Source organism: Aotus nancymaae, unplaced genomic scaffold (genome assembly GCF_030222135.1).
Source record: "Aotus nancymaae isolate 86718 unplaced genomic scaffold, 86718_ANA_hifiasm-v0.15.2.pri h1tg000057l, whole genome shotgun sequence".
Lineage (NCBI taxonomy): Eukaryota > Metazoa > Chordata > Mammalia > Primates > Aotidae > Aotus > Aotus nancymaae.
This window is the reverse complement of record NW_026988471.1, coordinates 55,983,121-56,001,894: the sequence shown is the minus strand read 5'-3', so window position 1 is coordinate 56,001,894 and position 18,774 is coordinate 55,983,121. Positions and strand designations below refer to the sequence as shown.

Below are 18,774 nucleotides of genomic sequence, written 5' to 3'. Positions count from 1 at the left end.
ATTGATTGTGTTTACTGAAACTTTACTAAAGTCATCTACGAGGCCCAGGAAACTTTTGTCAGAGTCTTCAGGTAGAGAATCATATTGCCAATGAAGAGAGATCATTTGAATTTGTCTTTTCTTATTCAGATGCTTTTTCCTTCTCTTACCTGATTGCTCTGGCTAACACTTCCTGGAGTGCTGAATAGGAGTGGTGAGGGTTGATGTCCTTGTCCTGTTTCAATTCTAAAGGGGAATCCTCCCAGTTTTTGCCTGTTCAGTATGATTTTGGCTACGGGTTTTTCATAGACTGCCTTTATTGTTTTGAGGTATGTTCCTTTGAGGGCTTTTATCATGAAGGGATGTTGGATTTTATTGAAAGCTTTTTCTGCATCTATTGAGATGATCCTCTGGTTTTTGTTTTAATTCTTTACATGTGGGGAATCACATTTATTGATTGGTGTATACTGAGCAAACCCTGTATCACAGGAATCAAGCCTACTTGATTATAGTAAATTAAATTGTGACATGCTATTGACTTTGGTTTGGTAGTACTGTGTTGAGTACTTTTGCATCTGTAGTTTTCTTTTTTCCTTGTTTCATTTGTATTCCTTGTTTTGTTTGTTTGTTTGTTTTTTGACCAGATTTTGGTATCAAGGTGATGCTGGCTTTATGGATAAGTTAGAGAGAAGCCCCTCCTCCTCAGTATTTTGGCATCGTTTCATTAGAATTGATAACAGTTCTTTTTGTTCATGTAGTAGAATTTGGTTGTAAATCCATCTTGTCTGGGGCTCTTTTTAGCTGGTAGGCTTTTTAATACTGATTCAAGTTTGGAAGTTAATATTGGTCTGTTCAGTGTTTCAATTTGGTTTCACTGATTCTTTGTATTTTTAGGTCTAATTGTGTTCACTTTTGCTCTGATTTTAATTATTTCTTTTCTTCTGCTATCTTTCTGGTTAGTTTTTTCTCGTTTTCCTAGATCCTCTAGGTGTGATGTTAGATTGTTAGTTTGACATCTTTTTTAACTTTTAGAGGTAGGTATTCCGCACTATAAACTTTACTCTTATATTCTTTTGTTGCATCCTAGAGATTTTGGAATGTTGTGTCTCTATTTACATTTATTTCAAATAATTTTTTTATTTCTGCCTTAATTTTGTTGTTTACTCAAAAGTCATTCAGGAGCAAGTCGTTTAATTTCCATGTTATTGTATATTTTTTAGAGAACTTCTTGATATTGATTTCTATTTTGATTTCACTGTTGTGAGTCTATAACTGGCAAGATTTTGAGATTCTTGGCTCCATAAGTCAAGTCTGGTTCCTAAACTCAGACTACTTCTATTTGAAAGCATGCCATTTCAGTCAAACCCTTGGTAAAAATAACCAGTTTCTTCAATTGTGGCCTGTTGAAAAAGAAAGATTCTTATTGCACTTGTGCAAATAAGTATATTGCCATAAGTTAAGAATGCTCACAACTAGTTTTCAGATTGAGAGAAATCAGATAGAGAAAAATATGCTTCAAATTTTGTTTATAGGAGTATACTTTACTCAATTGTTAAAAGCTGTAAATAGCTTAAATAAAAGTTTTCTTGTCTTTGAAAAACAAATCAAAGAATCAGTAACATTTTTTAATATATATATATTTAATATACATTTTATTGCACTTTAGGTTCTGGGGTACATGTGCAAAACATGCAGGATTGTTGCATAGGTACATATATGACAATGTGGTTTGCTGCCTCCATCCCCCTGTCACCTATATCTGGCATTTCTCCTCATGTAGTATCAGTAACATTTTAAACAAAAGTCATAAAAGGATTATTTCATTCTTCTATTACTGCAGTCCATGAGATTTACTTCTGTTCTGCTTATCATTCATGAACATTTCAGCTTTCCATGAGAGTTCTGAAAGTTTTTCCTCTATTCTAATGTCACAATCTCCAAAGTTATCAAAAACCTGAATTCAAGAGCTCTGTCAAAGTCCTAGAGCTAATTATAAACCATCTTTTGAAGAGGGTCAAAACAAGACAACAATGATCTGTGGGTGACAAAATTCTCAGGACAACTATAGTGAAAGCCAAAATTCACTAGGAATTTTGCTTATTTCTATGGCATACGGCAATTTTACACAACAGTTATAATCACTACTAACAACATATATTGAAACATATCAGAATTACAGGAATCTTATACAATTTTGTAATACATACTAATAATATGTTTATATGAATGTAATCCAGAAAAAGTTAAATACCATTTTATATCAGACAGTGCTTCCTATATGATTTTAATCTATTAAATAAGCTGAATATGTCTTTTTTGCACTTTAGAAGGTCTAAATTTTATTTTTTTTTTAACTTAGAATTTGATCTTGGAAGACTTGTCAAATATTAAAGGTTTGAAACACTGGATATCACAAAATAGAATTTCAGGTCACTATAAGACATTCATTTAGCAAGAATGATTATACAATATTTTTAAAATGCAAAAACCCATACTCACTAAGAGAGGAGAGAATCAGCTTTCTTATAAAGACCCAATATAGACAGTATGAGGTCAACTTAATCTGTGTTCTCTCTCCCCACCCTTTCTTTTATTGTAGTTTACTCAAAAGGCAAATAAAAATTTTTCATTGTCTCTCAATATTACATATAATTATTTTTCAAAAGAGAAAATCAAATTTGTGCTTGCATTAGTGCATCTTTAATGCTAAAACTAGTTCTAAATAAAATTCCATCTTCCTATTCAGTTTGAATTACTTTGACTGTAAGGTAATATTTTCATAAACTTTTTAGAACCCTTTACAATTTTTTATTAGAAAACCCTGTTATTTGAACACATGGGCCCAGATTCTGGCTAGATATGGGAAGGTGTGCTGGAAGGTGGGCTAGTGTGCACAGAAAGGGTGAGGGGATATGGTAGGACAATGACAGCAGCTGTTACAACTTCTTCCAGGGAAAACATTATTTTAAAAATCAGAAATAAAGGCAGCTATGTAAGGAATAATATAGCTGTTGATGACTGATAGACCAGGATTGAAATCCACACTCTGCCATATCCTAGGAGGCTAATCCTGATAAAATTATTTAATTTCTCTCAGGTTGGGCTTCTTTGTTTGCAAAATGAAGAACATGGTATCCATCTCAAAATTTGTAAAGCTTAAATGAGTTATCTAAGATATGCTTGACACAGAATCTAGTATTCAATAAATAGTAAATATTAATGTAATTAGAAGACAGTTTGGTATTTAAAAATTGTATTACCCTTAATGCATCACTTACCAACCTTGTTCTAAATGAGGGAATCTCCTCCAGGTTATCCTTCTCTCACAACTGTTGAACTCAGATTTGAATCCTCTAGTTCTATGGCATACACAGTGTTTTAAAAAGTCTGTTCACTCTAGTTTGGGGCAGCACTAATGGCAGCTGATTCTTTTTCACGTTGGAACGTCCCTATAAGTTAAAATAGATAAATGCAGAGGTTCATAGATTCAGAGAGTCTCAGACACACCTCTAACATTTGTGGGACCTGTGGCAAGAGAACAGATGGAGTATCACATTCCCTTTGTCTAAAAGTTATAATTTAGCTAACATAACGAATACAGAAAATCTTCTATTTTTCTGTTCTGGACAAATACTGAATCATCTTGCTTGTATGTGGAATCCAAAGTAGTCAAACATATAGAAGCAGGAAGTAGAATGTGGTTGCCAGGGAATTAAGGAGCAATAGGGAGGGGTTTTCAAGGGTACAAAGTTTCAGTCATGCAAGATAAATAAGTTCTAGAGATCTATTATACAATATAGAGCATATGGTTAACAAAACTGTATCATACACTTAAACATTTTCTAAAAATGGTTGATCTTAGGTTAAGTACTCCTACTACAAAAAGAAAAACATAATTACTAAAAATGGCAGGAAAAAAGTTTTAGAAGTGATAAATATGTTTATAGCATAAATTGTAGTGATGGTTTCCTGGGTGTATACTTATCTTTAAACACATCAAGTTGTATACATTAAATATCTATCTACAGCCTTTTCTCTGTCAATTATATCTCAATAAAGTTGCTAAAAATACTCTACATAATGGAAATATTGAAAAGTTTGTATTATGCTACAATTTCCAGAGAAGGAAAGTGCTAAAATATAAATTACAAATAAATTTAATTTTATTATTCATGTTTGATTATTTTCTGAGCCAGTGGCATTTGGATGACTAATACATTAAGATTGACATAAGTCACAAATTATGTTTATTCTATGCAATCTTAATGTTTTCTATCAACATTAACAACTATGTTGTTTTAATCAGAATTTATATTTTCTTCTCTTGAGAGTAATGCCAAATTAGACAACTTTTATAAACAAATTATTTTAAAATAATTTGTTGGAATAATGATATATTGCCAACACTTAAAGAACAAATGTTTCATTGTTTTTAAAAGTCAACTTTATTGAGGTATAATTTCCATATAATGATGTTCACCGTTCTTAAGTGTACAGTTGATGAATTTGACAAATGTTTACAGTCATGCAGTCAAAAAAGCAATAAAATTGTTAGATATTTTCATCATCCAGTAATTCCTTCATGCCTCTTTGTAGGTAATCCCTCTCTCCACTCTTCGCCTTCAACAGTTCTTCCTGAGTTATTATAGTTCTAGTTATTTTATTTTTGCAGTTTCAGTATAGAAAATTTTGGCCCACTGAGACATTAGCCATTGAAATTGTTCATAAAATTCTTAAATTGGTTGTTAGATTAAAATGTAAACCACAGAATTTAATATTGTTCAAATTTTGTGATGAGATGACAAGTAGTATTGTCATCATAGAAGATAATGCAAAATACTGTAATTTCATTTTATAAATTGCTATCTCAGATTGTAGTTTTCACCATCTCTTAAAGCGATATCTGGTTTCATTGATTATTTGTTCCATTCTTCTCTTAAATATTTCAATGCTAGCACAGTATAAAGAAAATGGAAATAGCATATGTTGCCAAATTTAATTTTTCTTTATATACTTTGATATGATATATGATTGCCAGACAATGTTATTCTTGATAGAAATAAGTGTTGAGCTTATATGTTCATGAATCTTACCCGTCATAGCCATAGAAATTTTGTAGATTTTCTGGTTCTAATTATCTTATTTTTATTGGATTGTGTTCCTTTTCTCCACATGTTGTATTTAGGAAAAAATTTATCTAAAATTTTTAAAATATTTTAATCATTTTAATAGTGAAATAATTGAGATGTTAGCATTTTTTTGCTAAGTTTTCACAGATATTATTAAAAGTAAATTAGTTTATACCCAATAATATAGATAATATAAATTCAATTTTAGTTTTTGTCTAAGACCACAATTCACTCTTAATTTGAAGATCACCTCTTGCTTCACCTTTTTTTCTTTTCTTTTCTTTTTTTTTGAGACGGAGTTTCGCTCTCATTACCCAGGCTGGAGTGCAATGGCGCAATCTCGGCTCACCGCAACCTCCGCCTCCTGTGTTCAGGCAATTCTCCTGCCTCAGTCTCCTGAGTAGCTGGGATTACAGGCACGCACCACCGTGCCCAGCTAATTTTTTGTATTTTTAGTAGAGACGGGGTTTCACCATGTTGACCAGGATGGTCTCGATCTCTTGATCTCGTGATCCACCCGCCTCGGCCTCCCAAAGTGCTGGGATTACAGGCGTGAGCCACCGCGCCCAGCCCTGCTTCACCTTTTTTTAACTGCATCTTATATATAGTATAAAATAAATCTAATTGTTTTATTTGGATGATTATCTCTTAGATCCAAAATTTGAACAATAAAAGCAGCATGGAGAAAATAGTGCATGGTATGACTGGCAAAACATGCTTCATTTCTCAGGACTATATTGCCTCTTTGCTATTGGAAAGGAAGGATTCACAACTTAATTTTTTTCTTTCCTTACCCAAGTGTTTCTAAAGATGAAAATCTCCTTATAGTTCAAAACAGTGCCCTAAAAAAAGTTAGTAGCACAATCCAAACCTTCAGAACTTACAGAAACAGTTGTTCTTTGTTTTGAAGAAATAGGGCAAGAGATGTGGTAAAGAACTTCCTAGAGACCTGAAAGCCTCAGTCAGAGCAGATGTGTGGTTTATGAGTTGAGCTGTACCAGTGTGTCTGAGTATTCTTTGATACATTTATTGTGTGTGTTTGAGATATCCAGGGCCTCCAAATTACATAACTCAGAGCAGGAAAGTCCTTAGTATTGAAAGATGAGTACTGATTGATCTCATCTCCCATCTTTATGACAGTCCTTTAGCTTTGATAATGGCTACTAATGTCTTCTATTTTTATGACTGTACATTACCAGTTCCTTCAAGTCTTCTTTTAAACAGCTTGATTTACACCAGGACCTGGGATTTTAAGTAAATAATAGAGAGCCACAAGTCTCCAGTCATTAGCACACAATTTAGGGGGGGCCTTCCTTTATTTATTTATTTTTCTTCCTACTTCCAACTTTTTTCTTGGCACCTTCTCAGTTTTCACATAAATCCATCAAAGCTTGTTCAAGCAATGTCACCTCTTAGTTTACTGTTTTCCTCCATGTGACTTGTTGGCAATGCATTGTTACTAGAATTGTCATCCAGAGGCTTTATCTCTCAGAAGAGGAGAAACTGCATCTGTTTTATAAATGCTGCTCTTGCTGCATGTTGCTAATCCTTCATACTAGAACACCTTGTTGGACCCATATGCTTAGCCATCTGCAAAAGCCTTCCTCTCCTTGATACTCTCTTCTTTTGACCTGACTGCTCACAGTTCTCTTTCTTACAGACAGGAATATTTGGATCTGAACTTTATAGATACAAATGTAATTAAACAGAAAATACATAACACTTGAATACCATATTTTCATATTTGTTGCAGTGCTGTTCACAATAGATAAGATTTGGAAGCAGCCTAAGTGTCTATCAACAAATGAGTGGATAAAGAAAATATGGTACATATACACAAAGAAATGTAGTATTCCGCCATAAAAAAGGAAATGAGATTCTGTCATTTACAACGGCATGGATGGAATTGGAGATCATTATGTTAAGTGAAATAAGCCAGGCATAGAAAGACAAACATTGCATGTTCTCAGTTATTTGTGAAATATAAAAATCAAAACTATTGAACTCATGGACATAGGGAGTAGAAGGATGGTTACCAGAGGCTGGGAAGGGTAGTGGGGGGCTGACAGGGAGGTGGGGATTGTTAATGGGTATAAAAACATGTTAGATAGAATGAATAAGACTTATAGTTTGATAGCACAACAAAGTGACTATAGTCAATAATAACTGTGCATTTAAAAATAACTAAAAGAGTGTAATTGAATTGTTTGTAACACAAAGAATAGATGCTTGAGGTGATGGATACTGTCTCCATGATGTTATTATTTCACATTGCATGGCTGTATCAAAACATGTCAAGTACTCTATAAGTATACATATACTTACTCTGTACTCACAAAAATTAAAAGTTAAAAAAATTAAAACAAATATTTAAAATAACATATTTCCTGTTGACAAATATGCTAGACAGGTCTACTACTCTCACTCTCCTCCTGTCTACAGTCTTGAGGTTTTGACATCTGTCCTTTAAAATCTCCTCTTTTCCTTACAATGTATGTCTGTTTATGCAATCTACAAACAAATTAGCTTTATTATTGCTTCTATTAAATTTGGAATAAAAAGCAGGTAGAACTTTTTGTTTTCTTTTCCATACAAATTGTTATTACAGAGAGATTTATTCATTAAAGTTTAGGAGTGATTAAAACAAAGTAGAAAGCATGATGTAAATGAATCGATATCAAAACCAGAAATGCAGATGGGTAACTGTAAAATCCAGTATTGTTTCAAAGAAGTGAATGGGATTCCTACCACCAGAGTCTCAGTGGGACAAGTCTTCATGGGAGAAAACCACATCTGTTAATGTGAGATGCAGTATCAATTAAGGAAGAGACAGAAGATAGAGGGGGAGTTTGTCAATGAGGAAGAAAGGAATCCCTAGACTGAATGGAATTTAGACTGAGGAAGCACGTTTTTAAAAGGGGGACGGTAAACAGGAATAGAAGCTTGGGAGAACACAGCTGTCAATCATAGTTCTTATGTGTAGGCTGGCCAGGATGGCTGACTGAATTTAGGAAACTAGGAGGGAGATTGAGCATGATAGACACATTAGCAAGAAGGGAATAATTTGTGAATCAACCAGTTCTAACCATTTTCACAGTGCCTATGGTGATATGCAAATGTATTGCATAGGCAAGTAGGCAGGGATTAAATTAGATATTCACATGATATTCTAAACTAAGCCATTTTACTTTTTTATGAAAAGACTTCATTTAAACTAGACATATCCAGAAATCCTTTTATAATATTGAGATTTATTATATCATTTCAAACAGTAAAGAAATTCATAATGTCAATTTTACATATTAACTTTTATATCGTATTACCTTATCAAAAGGACTTGGTTACATATGAATGGAAAAAATCTAGATTATTAAACTAAAGCTACCAATCCAAGTGTAACTCTAATATTGGCTTGTGATAAATAACACTGTATTAGCCCAAAAAACACAAGAAGCAGGACTGAGTGCTTTGGTCTACTTAGAATATGATCCAAATAGTTTTCCTCTGGTATGCCAAGAAAAAGTATACACTATTACTAACATTTTTTACTGAACATATAGTAATACCACAGGGATGCCTGAATAATCCATATGCAAATCGAAGGGAAGGGAAACTTGGCTATTTAAAGTAGACACTGGAGGTCTCTGCGATCTGTTTCCCTTGTCAAGATTGGGAGATCTCCTGTCACCAGTCTGAGTGTCTTTTAGTCCGATCTTATATAATTGCAGTTATTCTTATTCATCTCACATCTTCAGATGTCTGGTTTGCAGAGTCTGAAATGATGCTGCATAACTCCTTTCTTGTCACATGGCACAAAAACTCATTCTTCAACAAAAGGAAAATGAACTGTTTCTGCTCTGCTCAGGGTAAATGCCAGAAGCTTCATAAAAATCCAGAGACGATCAGCTGATAATAATGTATATAGTGGTAAAGACATGGAAATTATTAACACATGACTCAATGCTGGTTTCTTACGTATTTTAAAGGGCAATAGGGACTCATAAAAGTGAGTGGTTAAAAAAAATTATTTAAGCCTCTAGCCTGTACATCCAACTACCCACTACAGTATTATTCATCTTATTCTGGACCCCGTTGAGCACTATACCCTCTCTTTTGAGACAAATAATGTAAGATCATTTGTAAAAAATAGTATACAACCTGCTTTATATGTCAACTTAAGAATTGAACTCATATTGCCTAAATTGGTGGGTTTTTTTCTTTTTTTTTCCTCTTCTCTTACCCAGCAGTTTTCATCCATGGGTGATTTGGCCCACAGAAGAATAATTTGCAAACATCTAGAGAGAGTTTTGATTGTCATACCCTCAGAGGAGTAGGATAACATGCATCTAGTGAGTAGTGGCCAGAGACACTGCTCAGCATCATACAATGTATATGACACCCCCACCCACCACCACACAGAAACACAACCAAGAATTACTCAGTCCAAAGTGTCAGTAGTGGCCAGGAGCAGTGTCTCACACCTGTAATCCCAGTACTTTGGAAAGGGCAAGGCATGTGGATCACTTGAGGTCAGAAGTTCGAGACCAGCCTAGACAATATGTGAAACCTCTTATCTACTAAAAATATTTTTAAAAATTAGCTGGGCCTGGTGGCTGGTGCTTATAATGCCAACTACTCTAGAGGCTGAGGCAGGAGCATAGCTTCAATCCAGGAGGTGGGGGTTGAAGTGAGCCCAGATTGTGCCACTGCACTCCAGCCTTGGAGAGAGAGCAAGACTCCGTCTCAAAAACAAAAAGAAAAAAATAACAGCATCAATAGTGCTTCTGTTGAGAAACTCAAAGCTAGCTCTTTATATTTCTTCTCAGGGAGACCCATAAAATTTGTTTTTTAAGTGATACAGCTCCTCCTCATTCAATAATCAATGAACTCAGCTTGTCTTCAGTTATGATAGTGTTATATATATTGATTTGACTTGATACATAAACCAAAAGGATGCTTGATTAGACATTAGTTTTTACATCAAATTCAATCAGACTATTTGATTTAATGAAACAATAAACTGTTTAATTGATGTGATCCATTAGCTGCATGGAAAGTTGAAACCTGTAATGCCATTTAGTGATTACATATGGTGGGGTACAGTAGGAAGCGAGTTCTGGGAAATCTGAAACTTCTCAAGGAAGTTTAGTATCACTCTAGTCATATCCAGGATAAAGAAAATCCTAGAACTAGTACAATGTCAAACACGTCTGGGAATCAAAGCTCTTCTGTTACCATCTAGAACTTCATGGAATTTATTTTTGAGATACTATCTCTATTCTGATTAAGATAATGTAAATTTATCTGTGCCAGACTCTGTTCATCACTTTTATTTTACCCTATCCCTGCTTATTTATTCCAGAAAAATAATTCTAAAGGTTTCTTCTTGTTTTTGCTTTATTTTACTTTTTCCTTTGTTAACTGCAGCTGGAAGGCTCTATCCTTTATCTTTTCATTCATTTACTTTCCAGTCTTAATGACTGCAGCTCAAGTACAACCAAATTCTCTAATTTTATATCGTTATTTCAACATAACTAAGATTTCCGTCTTATTAAACTGTTTTTACAATGGCTATCTACTTTTGAGTAATGGACAGGATCAGAGCCACTTGGTAGGAGGGATGTTTACACATGATTGTCCCCCATCTTGATGCCCTGACTCTAATCCTTTTCTGATACCACCCTCAATAAGAAACCCCCCTCCTCAGAAATGACGGCATGTAGCATTCTTTTGAGAACATGTTGTCTTACGTTCTCAACCTTTTAATGTGTATTATTGTCTCTGAAATCATACTACAAATGTGAGAACTTTATACCCCTCAGTAATCTGCATATTGCCTAGGACAATCTATGTCAACTACTTATTAATAAATTCTTTGCTGAAAATTATCTAGTTAGAAAATTGAGTCCTGGTCCAAAGGAAAAAAAAATATCTTGAACACTTTAGGATGAGACTCCCAAACTCACCTGGATGCAGTTAAACAGCAAATACTTGGCTTATATTAACAATAGAGCTTTATAGTCTGACCCATTATAAGAGGATGACTGTGAACAAAACAGTTTAGGTTTGATTGCATTAATATTTTATTGGAAGCAGTCAAGCAAATTGTAGATTGATTGTAAATAGCACACAATCAGTAGCTATAGAGAATTCTAGCATCCAACAAGACTTTAGCTTCTTTAATAAGCAGTAGCGAATTTTCAGAAAAATAATTCAAACTTTAATTTTCTAATTTAAATGGTATAACTCACGTAAGCAGTTTGGGCTGATTATAATTATAAAAATATGCCATGTACTTAGCAGCAACTTGCACATTCTCCTGTGGTCTAATAGTTACAATGATTACTAATAGTTTCAATGATGTAATTTTTTTGATATTCATGTCAAGATTTTTAATATGGAAAATACACTGAGATCAACCATTTTATCTAGGGGTAGAGCTTTCTCCTTTTCTCTCTATCAGTATGTCAGGTGGCAAAACAGTTATTCATGCTATTGCTTTACTATGCTTTCAAAAAAATTTGCTACTTGAATTAGGCCATCTTAAATAAATAGGTGTTAACTTCATTTGTATCCAAAATGCTACCTTTTTGCAGAATGATAGTGGATTGCGTGAGGCTCTGAAGTACTGTAGTCTGTGCATTTACAGGAATATAATGATTATGTCTAATTTTAGCCAGCTTGGAAAGCCAGGAGATCAAGGTGAAGATAGGGTGCTTTCAGCTCAGTTAATATCAATATTTACTGAATGCCTTCTATATGTCAGGGATATTACAAAGAAGGGGAAAATAAAAGATGAATGAGATGCTGTTGTTCTCAAGGAGGTCACAATCTAGAGCTGAAATGAAGGATCAGCTGGAGTAGACATTAAGATAAGAATTGATCAGCAGGCAAGTGGGGACTGGGGTTGGTTAAAAGACAGGCAAAGTCATTTTTTTTTTAATTGAGGCAAAGTTAATTTTTGTCTTAACCCAAAGTCAACCATTCCAGAAAAATGCTCTCTTCTCTTTAGTCATCATATTCTTATTCAATATTCATTATGGGTACCAGGAACAACCACAAGCATTATTATTATTATTGGTGTTCTTCCCACCCTCAATATGCTGCCGCCTTTATAAATATAAAATAGGAGATTATTATTCCCTTTTGTCTCTCTAACCTCTTATGCCATATTATATACTATATTATGTATCATACTATATATCATATATGACATATGATATATATATGTATATAATTTTTGTGGATACAAAATAGTTGTACATATTTACAGGATATATGTGCTATTTTCATACAACCATACATTATGTAATAATCAAATAAGGAAAATTGTGGCTGGGTGAGGTGGCTCATGCTTGAATGCCAGCACTTTGGGAGGCCAAGTGGATGGATCACTGGAGGTCAGGAGTTCGTGACCAGCCTGGCCAACATGGTGAAACCCTGTCTCTAACAAAAATAGGAAAATGACCTGGGTGTGGTTGTTCTTGCCTGTAGTATCAGCTACTGAGAATGCTGAGGCATGAGAATCTCTTGAACCCAGGAGACGGAGGTTGCAGTGAGCCAAGATCCTGCTACTGCTCTCCATACTCCAGTCTGGGCGATAGAGCAAGACTCTGACTACAAAAAAGAGAGAGAGAGAAATTGAGATATTCCTCACCTCCCACATTTATTATTTCTTTGTGCTGAAAACATTCCAAATTCATTCTTCTAGTTATGTTGAAATATACAATAAATCATTGTTGTGCTATGAAACACTGGACTTTGTTCCATCTGTTTATATTTTTGTCCCTATTAGTCAATTCTTTTTTCTTCCTATGCATCTCTCTGCCTCCCTCTACATTTCCTAGCCTCTGGTAATCATCATTCTACTCTCTACTGCCATGAGATCAATATTCTACCTCCAACATATAAGTGAGAACATGAACATGAGATAAGATAAGTATCTTTCCATGCTTGGCTTATTCCTCTTAACAAAGTATCCTGCAGTTCTATCCATGTTGTTGCAAATATTAAGATATCCTTTTCCATGGCTGAATAATATTCTACTGTCTATATGTAACACATTATCTTTATCCATTCATCCATCAATGGACACTTATATTGAATCCATGTCTCAGCTAATGTTTCATAGTCTTGCAGTAGACATGGGAGTGCAGATATCTCTTCAATATACTGAAGTCCTTTTCTAGGGGGATAAATATCCAGCTGTGGAATTACTGGATCACATGATAGTTCTAGTTTTAGTTTTTTGAGGAACTTCCCTACTATCTTTTGCAGTGACTGTACTAACTTACATTCCCACGACAGCGTATTAGCACTCCCCCTTCTCCACATCCTCACCAGTATCCACTATTCCCTTTTAAATAAAAGCCATTCTAACTAGGGTAAGATAATATCTCATGTGGTTTTAATTTGCATTTCTCTGATGGTTATTGATACTGAGCATTTTTTCATCTATCTGTTGGCCATTTGTATGTATTCTTTTAAGAAATGTCTATTCAGAATTTTTGTCCATTTCTTACTTGGATCTTTTTTTTTTTTTTTTTGCTACTGTGTTATTTGAGTTTCTTATAAATCCTGATTATTAATCACTTGTCAGTTGAATAGTTTGCAAATATTTTATCCCATTCTGTAACTTGTCTCTTCACTTTGTTGATTGTTTCTTTTGTTGTGCAGAAGCTCTTCAACTTGATGTGATCCCACGTGTCCATTTTTGCTTTATTTGCCTATGCTTTTGAGATCACACTCAAGAAATCTTTGCCCAGACCAATGTCTTGAAGTATTTCCCAATGTTTTTGTCTAGGAGTTTCATAGTTTCAGGTCTTACATTTAAGATTTTAATATATTTTGATTTAATTTTTGTATATGGTAAGAGATAGAAGTTTAGTTTCATTCTTCTTATGGATATCCTGTTTCCACAGCACCACTGTTGAAGAGACTGTCCTTTCCCAAATGCATCTTCCTGATGCTATTGTCAAAAGTTAGCTGTAAATGTGTGGATTTATTTCTGGGTGGTCTTCTAATCTCTTCTATTGGTTTATATATCTGTTTTATTTTTGTCTTTTATCACAACTCTTATTCTGAAGTTTGGTTGCTCAGATCCCTACATTCCCACTGATCTCCATGACTTAACCCCTGCTCCTACCTTCCAATTCATTGTTGTTGTTGATTGTTGTCATGTAACACCCAGTATTCTCTTTGAAGTTTGTCTCATGTTCTGGACCTTTTCTTTCATGCAAACTCTCAATTAAAATATCTCCCTGCCATGCCCTATTCCTTCATATCCTATTGTTTTCTTACAATAGGATATATAGAAACCTAGATAATGTGATATAATAATTGGTAGTGATACGATAATCAATGTTATCACATGATATGTATCCGCTCTTCAGATTTTTCTTAAAAAAAAAAACACTTTTTTCCGTAAGTAAACATTTTCAGATTTTTGGATTTTATTTTTTTAAGATATGAAAGGTTTCTAGGCTCAGACAGCTATTGAATTCATCATATTGTCATAACTCAGCCTCAACATTTTGCCACATGAGCTATATATATTTACATGTGTTCTTTAAGACCATAATGCATGTGTAATAGACATCAATGAGGAACTAAATACATCTTAGCACATGAATGAAAATTGAGGTAAAAACTATTCAGTCTAAATCTGTTCACAGAACTCATCAGTCCAACACACACACCAGCAAAGAATATTATTTACTATCATATGTCATTATTAACAAATTTTTATGTATTATAGTATATCTGAGCTTCAAAAAATCTATTTGAAGTGTTCAGTAGCCTGTGAAATATCTTTCCTTTATATAGTGTTTCTGTCTAGGGATTTCAAGTCTCATTAGGCCAAACTATAACATATATGTCTGTCTTGCATAGGGCAGTTATTATAATCAATTACTTTTATTACAGTGAAACCAGAAGGTCAACAGTTTTAAGATATTAAATATTTTCTATCAACTTGAATTCTCAAGAAAAACAGCAGGTATCTTCTAGTAATTTCCCATGCTTGAAAATTAGAATTTTATGCAAATATTTTAAAAAGTTTCTTAAGGAATCCTCTAGATTCTTCTAGATTAGTGATCAATAATCTTTATAGCTCTTGGGGAGCTTGAAGGTGCCTAGGCCACAGTCTACATTAATTAAAGCGTCAGTACTTTAAAAAGCTCCATTGAGGTCAAAAAGTCTTCTAGAGTGAAAACAAGATCAATCATGCTGATGAATATTCTGGCCTTGGGAGTGTGAGAACCACTGACATTGAGAAATGTGTAAAGGAAAATATCCCCACATATAAATTGAATGGTGGTTGCTCCATGTGATTTCTAGGCCCCAAGCATCTTACAGTATTGTAGGAAGCAGAGAACTCTAAGAGGCCAGGTGCCAAACACAATTGCCTAGAAGCAACTTGGTAAGTAGCTAACTTGCTAACAAGCAGAGAACTGGTGGGTTTGAAGACAGTGACAGACAGAAAGGGCAGCCACTGTTGCTCATGATTGAAAAGCCACATTATTAAGTACTGACTTTTAGGATTAATTCATAGAGTAATAATAGGTCAGGATCAAATGTAAAGGGTTTTGACTTTTTCAAAAGATTTGAAAATTGCCATCAGCCTGGAGGATAAAGAGCACAGTGGCTATTATGATCTTGTTAACAAATGTACTTAATAGTGAGATCCTGTTGGCATTTTTATGGTTCCTTTAAATGCCCTGGCTGTTCCCAGAGGGGTTTATTGTTTGTTTTTGGTTTTTGGTTTTTTTGTTTTTCTTTACATTTTTTTCATTTGAGTCTTAGCACCCATTTAAGTTATGCTTCTGACCTTGTATGGTCTGTAAGCTTGCCCAGAAATAAGACCACTCTTGAACTACCACAAAAGTATAAATGAATATTTTAATGCCACAATCTTTCCTGCTGCCTGTGGAGTCTCTGCTGAAATGAATCAGGATTCGAGCTCTAGGATGAGACAGAAAATGAAAGCATGTTGTTTGCCAGGACACTGTGGGTTTATATTGATGTGCAACAAGTTGATTTGGAACACTGGACTCATTCTATCCTGGTTTTGTTTTTTTTTGTTTTGTGTTTTCTTTTGTAAAGGCAATGAGCTAGTCCCAGGAAGGATCCTTCAGTTACATAAAATTTTGTTTAATGAAATGTCATGGCTCTGTTCATATTTTTGTCTTGTTCTTCCAGTTGGTATAGACAACTTTCAGAACTCTTGTATTTGGAAGGCTGGAAGGGCCCAGACTTTGGAATAGTGTCTTGGTTTCACTGTTTTTTTGTGATTTTTTTTTTTTTGCAGTTTTTTTTTTTTTAAACTAAAGCTATATAAAGCTTGTGGATTAAACAGAATAAATTTCTAAATTAAAAAAAAAAAAAAAAGCAATGGAACTAATTTGCTCAATCCTAGTCTTCCTCCATATCTTCTATGTTATTCTGACAGTGAAGGAATTGATATTCTTGGTTTTATTATGTTGTAAGAGAAAATTTAACATATCTTACTTTAAGTGTGATTAATCAGTGCCTAAATGAACATATTTGTTGGGGTAATATCTGTATTGTCCATTTCTATTTGATATTGGTATTTGTGTAAAAAAAGTACTACAACATCATAAAGCAGGAAGAAAAAGGGTAAAGCACTGAGGCCTTGAATTGCAGGTAAATAAACGTAGTTCTTATGTTTCAGTGAAGTGGGGGCATTAAGTTTAGAAAACAGTAAATCTAGATCTAGATTTTACACTGAAGGAAATCTAAAAGCACCCGTTTGTTTTCTTGAATTATGCATTGGAGATCAGAATTTCTGAAATACTCAGCGCTGATTATTTCTAGGGGAATGGTACAGATTTAACTGCAGTATTAAGTGAGATAAATTGTGCTCAGAAGGGCAATTGCATATACCCTATACTTCTAATCTCAATTCTTTCTTTAAATAGGTTCAGTTAAACCTATTCAACTTGAAGTTATCTACAAGTTTCTTATGCTCTGGTAGCACTTTTACCAATAAATCTGTGCAATAGAACATCAGTATAAAGCTTGATCTTTTATTACTTTTATCTTTTAGATTCTTTTATAGATAAACTTTCTTGATAAAGAAACAGATGTTAGCACCAAAATGGCACAGGTGGCACTAGTTAGTTGCCTTTGCTCTATCCTTCAAGGGATGAGTATGTTTAGGAAGTAGCCCAAATTTAATGTTTTCTATGATGTTTGTTTTAATTATTTGTTTCTAATTAGACTCTTCATGTTATATATATGTATGCTGAACATAAAATAACAATTTCCTAATTTCCCTCCTCTATAAATAATTAGATGCAGATTTACTTTTCTAAAAAGTGAATGAAAACTTATGAAACTATAGAATAGTATCATCATCATTGTGAGGGCAGAATTATACTGGTTGAGAGAAAACAATAATTTCAATCTCTCTCTCCTTTTAATTCTCAACTCTTTGTTCCCACTGTCTATTGTGGACAAAAGAAACTCGAATGTGTAATACCATTGAGCTTGATTAGATACACAGGAAAGTTATGTAGTATGTTTTATCTGCAACCTATGTATGTTAAAAAAGAAATTGAAATTGGTTTTTGAAAATACATTGTCATGAATCAATGTGTTTTCCGGGTCTAAGGAACATAAGACAAGCATCTTTTTGTTTTTGTTTTTTAAGGGAAGCATAAATAGCTAAAACCTAAGCATGATCTGTTATAAATACTTATGGCTCAGGAAATCTGTTTCTTCCTCACTTAATTCAGTTTATATACTTGAAATCAAGGTAATAATTTAGGTCAGTTCTTTCTTTTTTTTTTTTCAACTTTAATTTTCCTTTTTTTTTTTGAGATGGAGTCTCTTTCTTACCCAGGCTGGGGTGTACCAACATTATCACGGCTCACTGCAGCCTCCACCTCCTGGGTTCAGGTGATTCTGCTGCCTTTAGGCCAATTCCTTACTTTAGCAGTCTTAGATGTGATTTGTAGGAACACATTGGAGTACGTTAAAATTTTCCTAGGAGTACATGGTCATAAAGATTATTAAGAAACTTAAATTTTGGCCGGGCGCGGTGGCTCAAGCCTGTAATCCCAGCACTTTGGGAGGCCGAGGCGGGTGGATCACGAGGTCAAGAGATCGAGACCATCCTGGTCAACATGGTGAAACCCCGTCTCTACTAATACAAAAAATTAGCTGGGCACGGTGGCACGTGCCTGTAATCCCAGCTACTCAGGAGGCTGAGGCAGGAGAATTGCCTGAACCCAGGAGGCGGAGGTTGCGGTGAGCCGAGATCGCGCCATTGCACTCCAGCCTGGGTATCAAGAGCGAAACTCTGCCTCAAAAAAAAAAAAAAAAAAAAAAAAAAGAAACTTAAATTTTAAAATTTCAATTACCATATGTATTCTTTCCTAATATTAGTCTGCCTGAGAATGTGTCTGTTATTAAGGTATCCTATAGATTTTCCTTTCTGATAGCTTATCTCTCAACTACTAAAAAGGAAAGAATTATAAATATGGTTGTTAGTGTTGAAAAAATGAATAAATCAATGACTGAGTAAGAAATCATTTTGTAAGGCAGATTGTTACCAATGTCTTAATTTCAACAGTATTGACACAGGACTCAATTAAACTATCAGCATATAGGAAGTCAAAATTATGATTACTATGTGACATTT

The 18,774-nt window shown here is 34.1% G+C and overlaps 1 long non-coding RNA gene across 2 annotated transcripts in view; it reads left to right on the top strand.

Annotated features, from left to right (window-relative positions):
- Nucleotides 1-18,774, top strand: part of LOC105734448 (uncharacterized) — a 75,668-nt gene that overhangs the window by 12,411 nt on the left and 44,483 nt on the right. The window contains exon 1 of one of the 2 annotated variants that reach the window (XR_010337996.1): nt 15,459-15,528. The exons of the other annotated variant lie outside the window; for it this stretch is intronic. This is a non-coding gene — a long non-coding RNA (uncharacterized LOC105734448). Of the gene's footprint in view, nt 1-15,458; nt 15,529-18,774 lie in introns of those variants that run through there. 2 annotated transcript variants of the gene reach the window in all.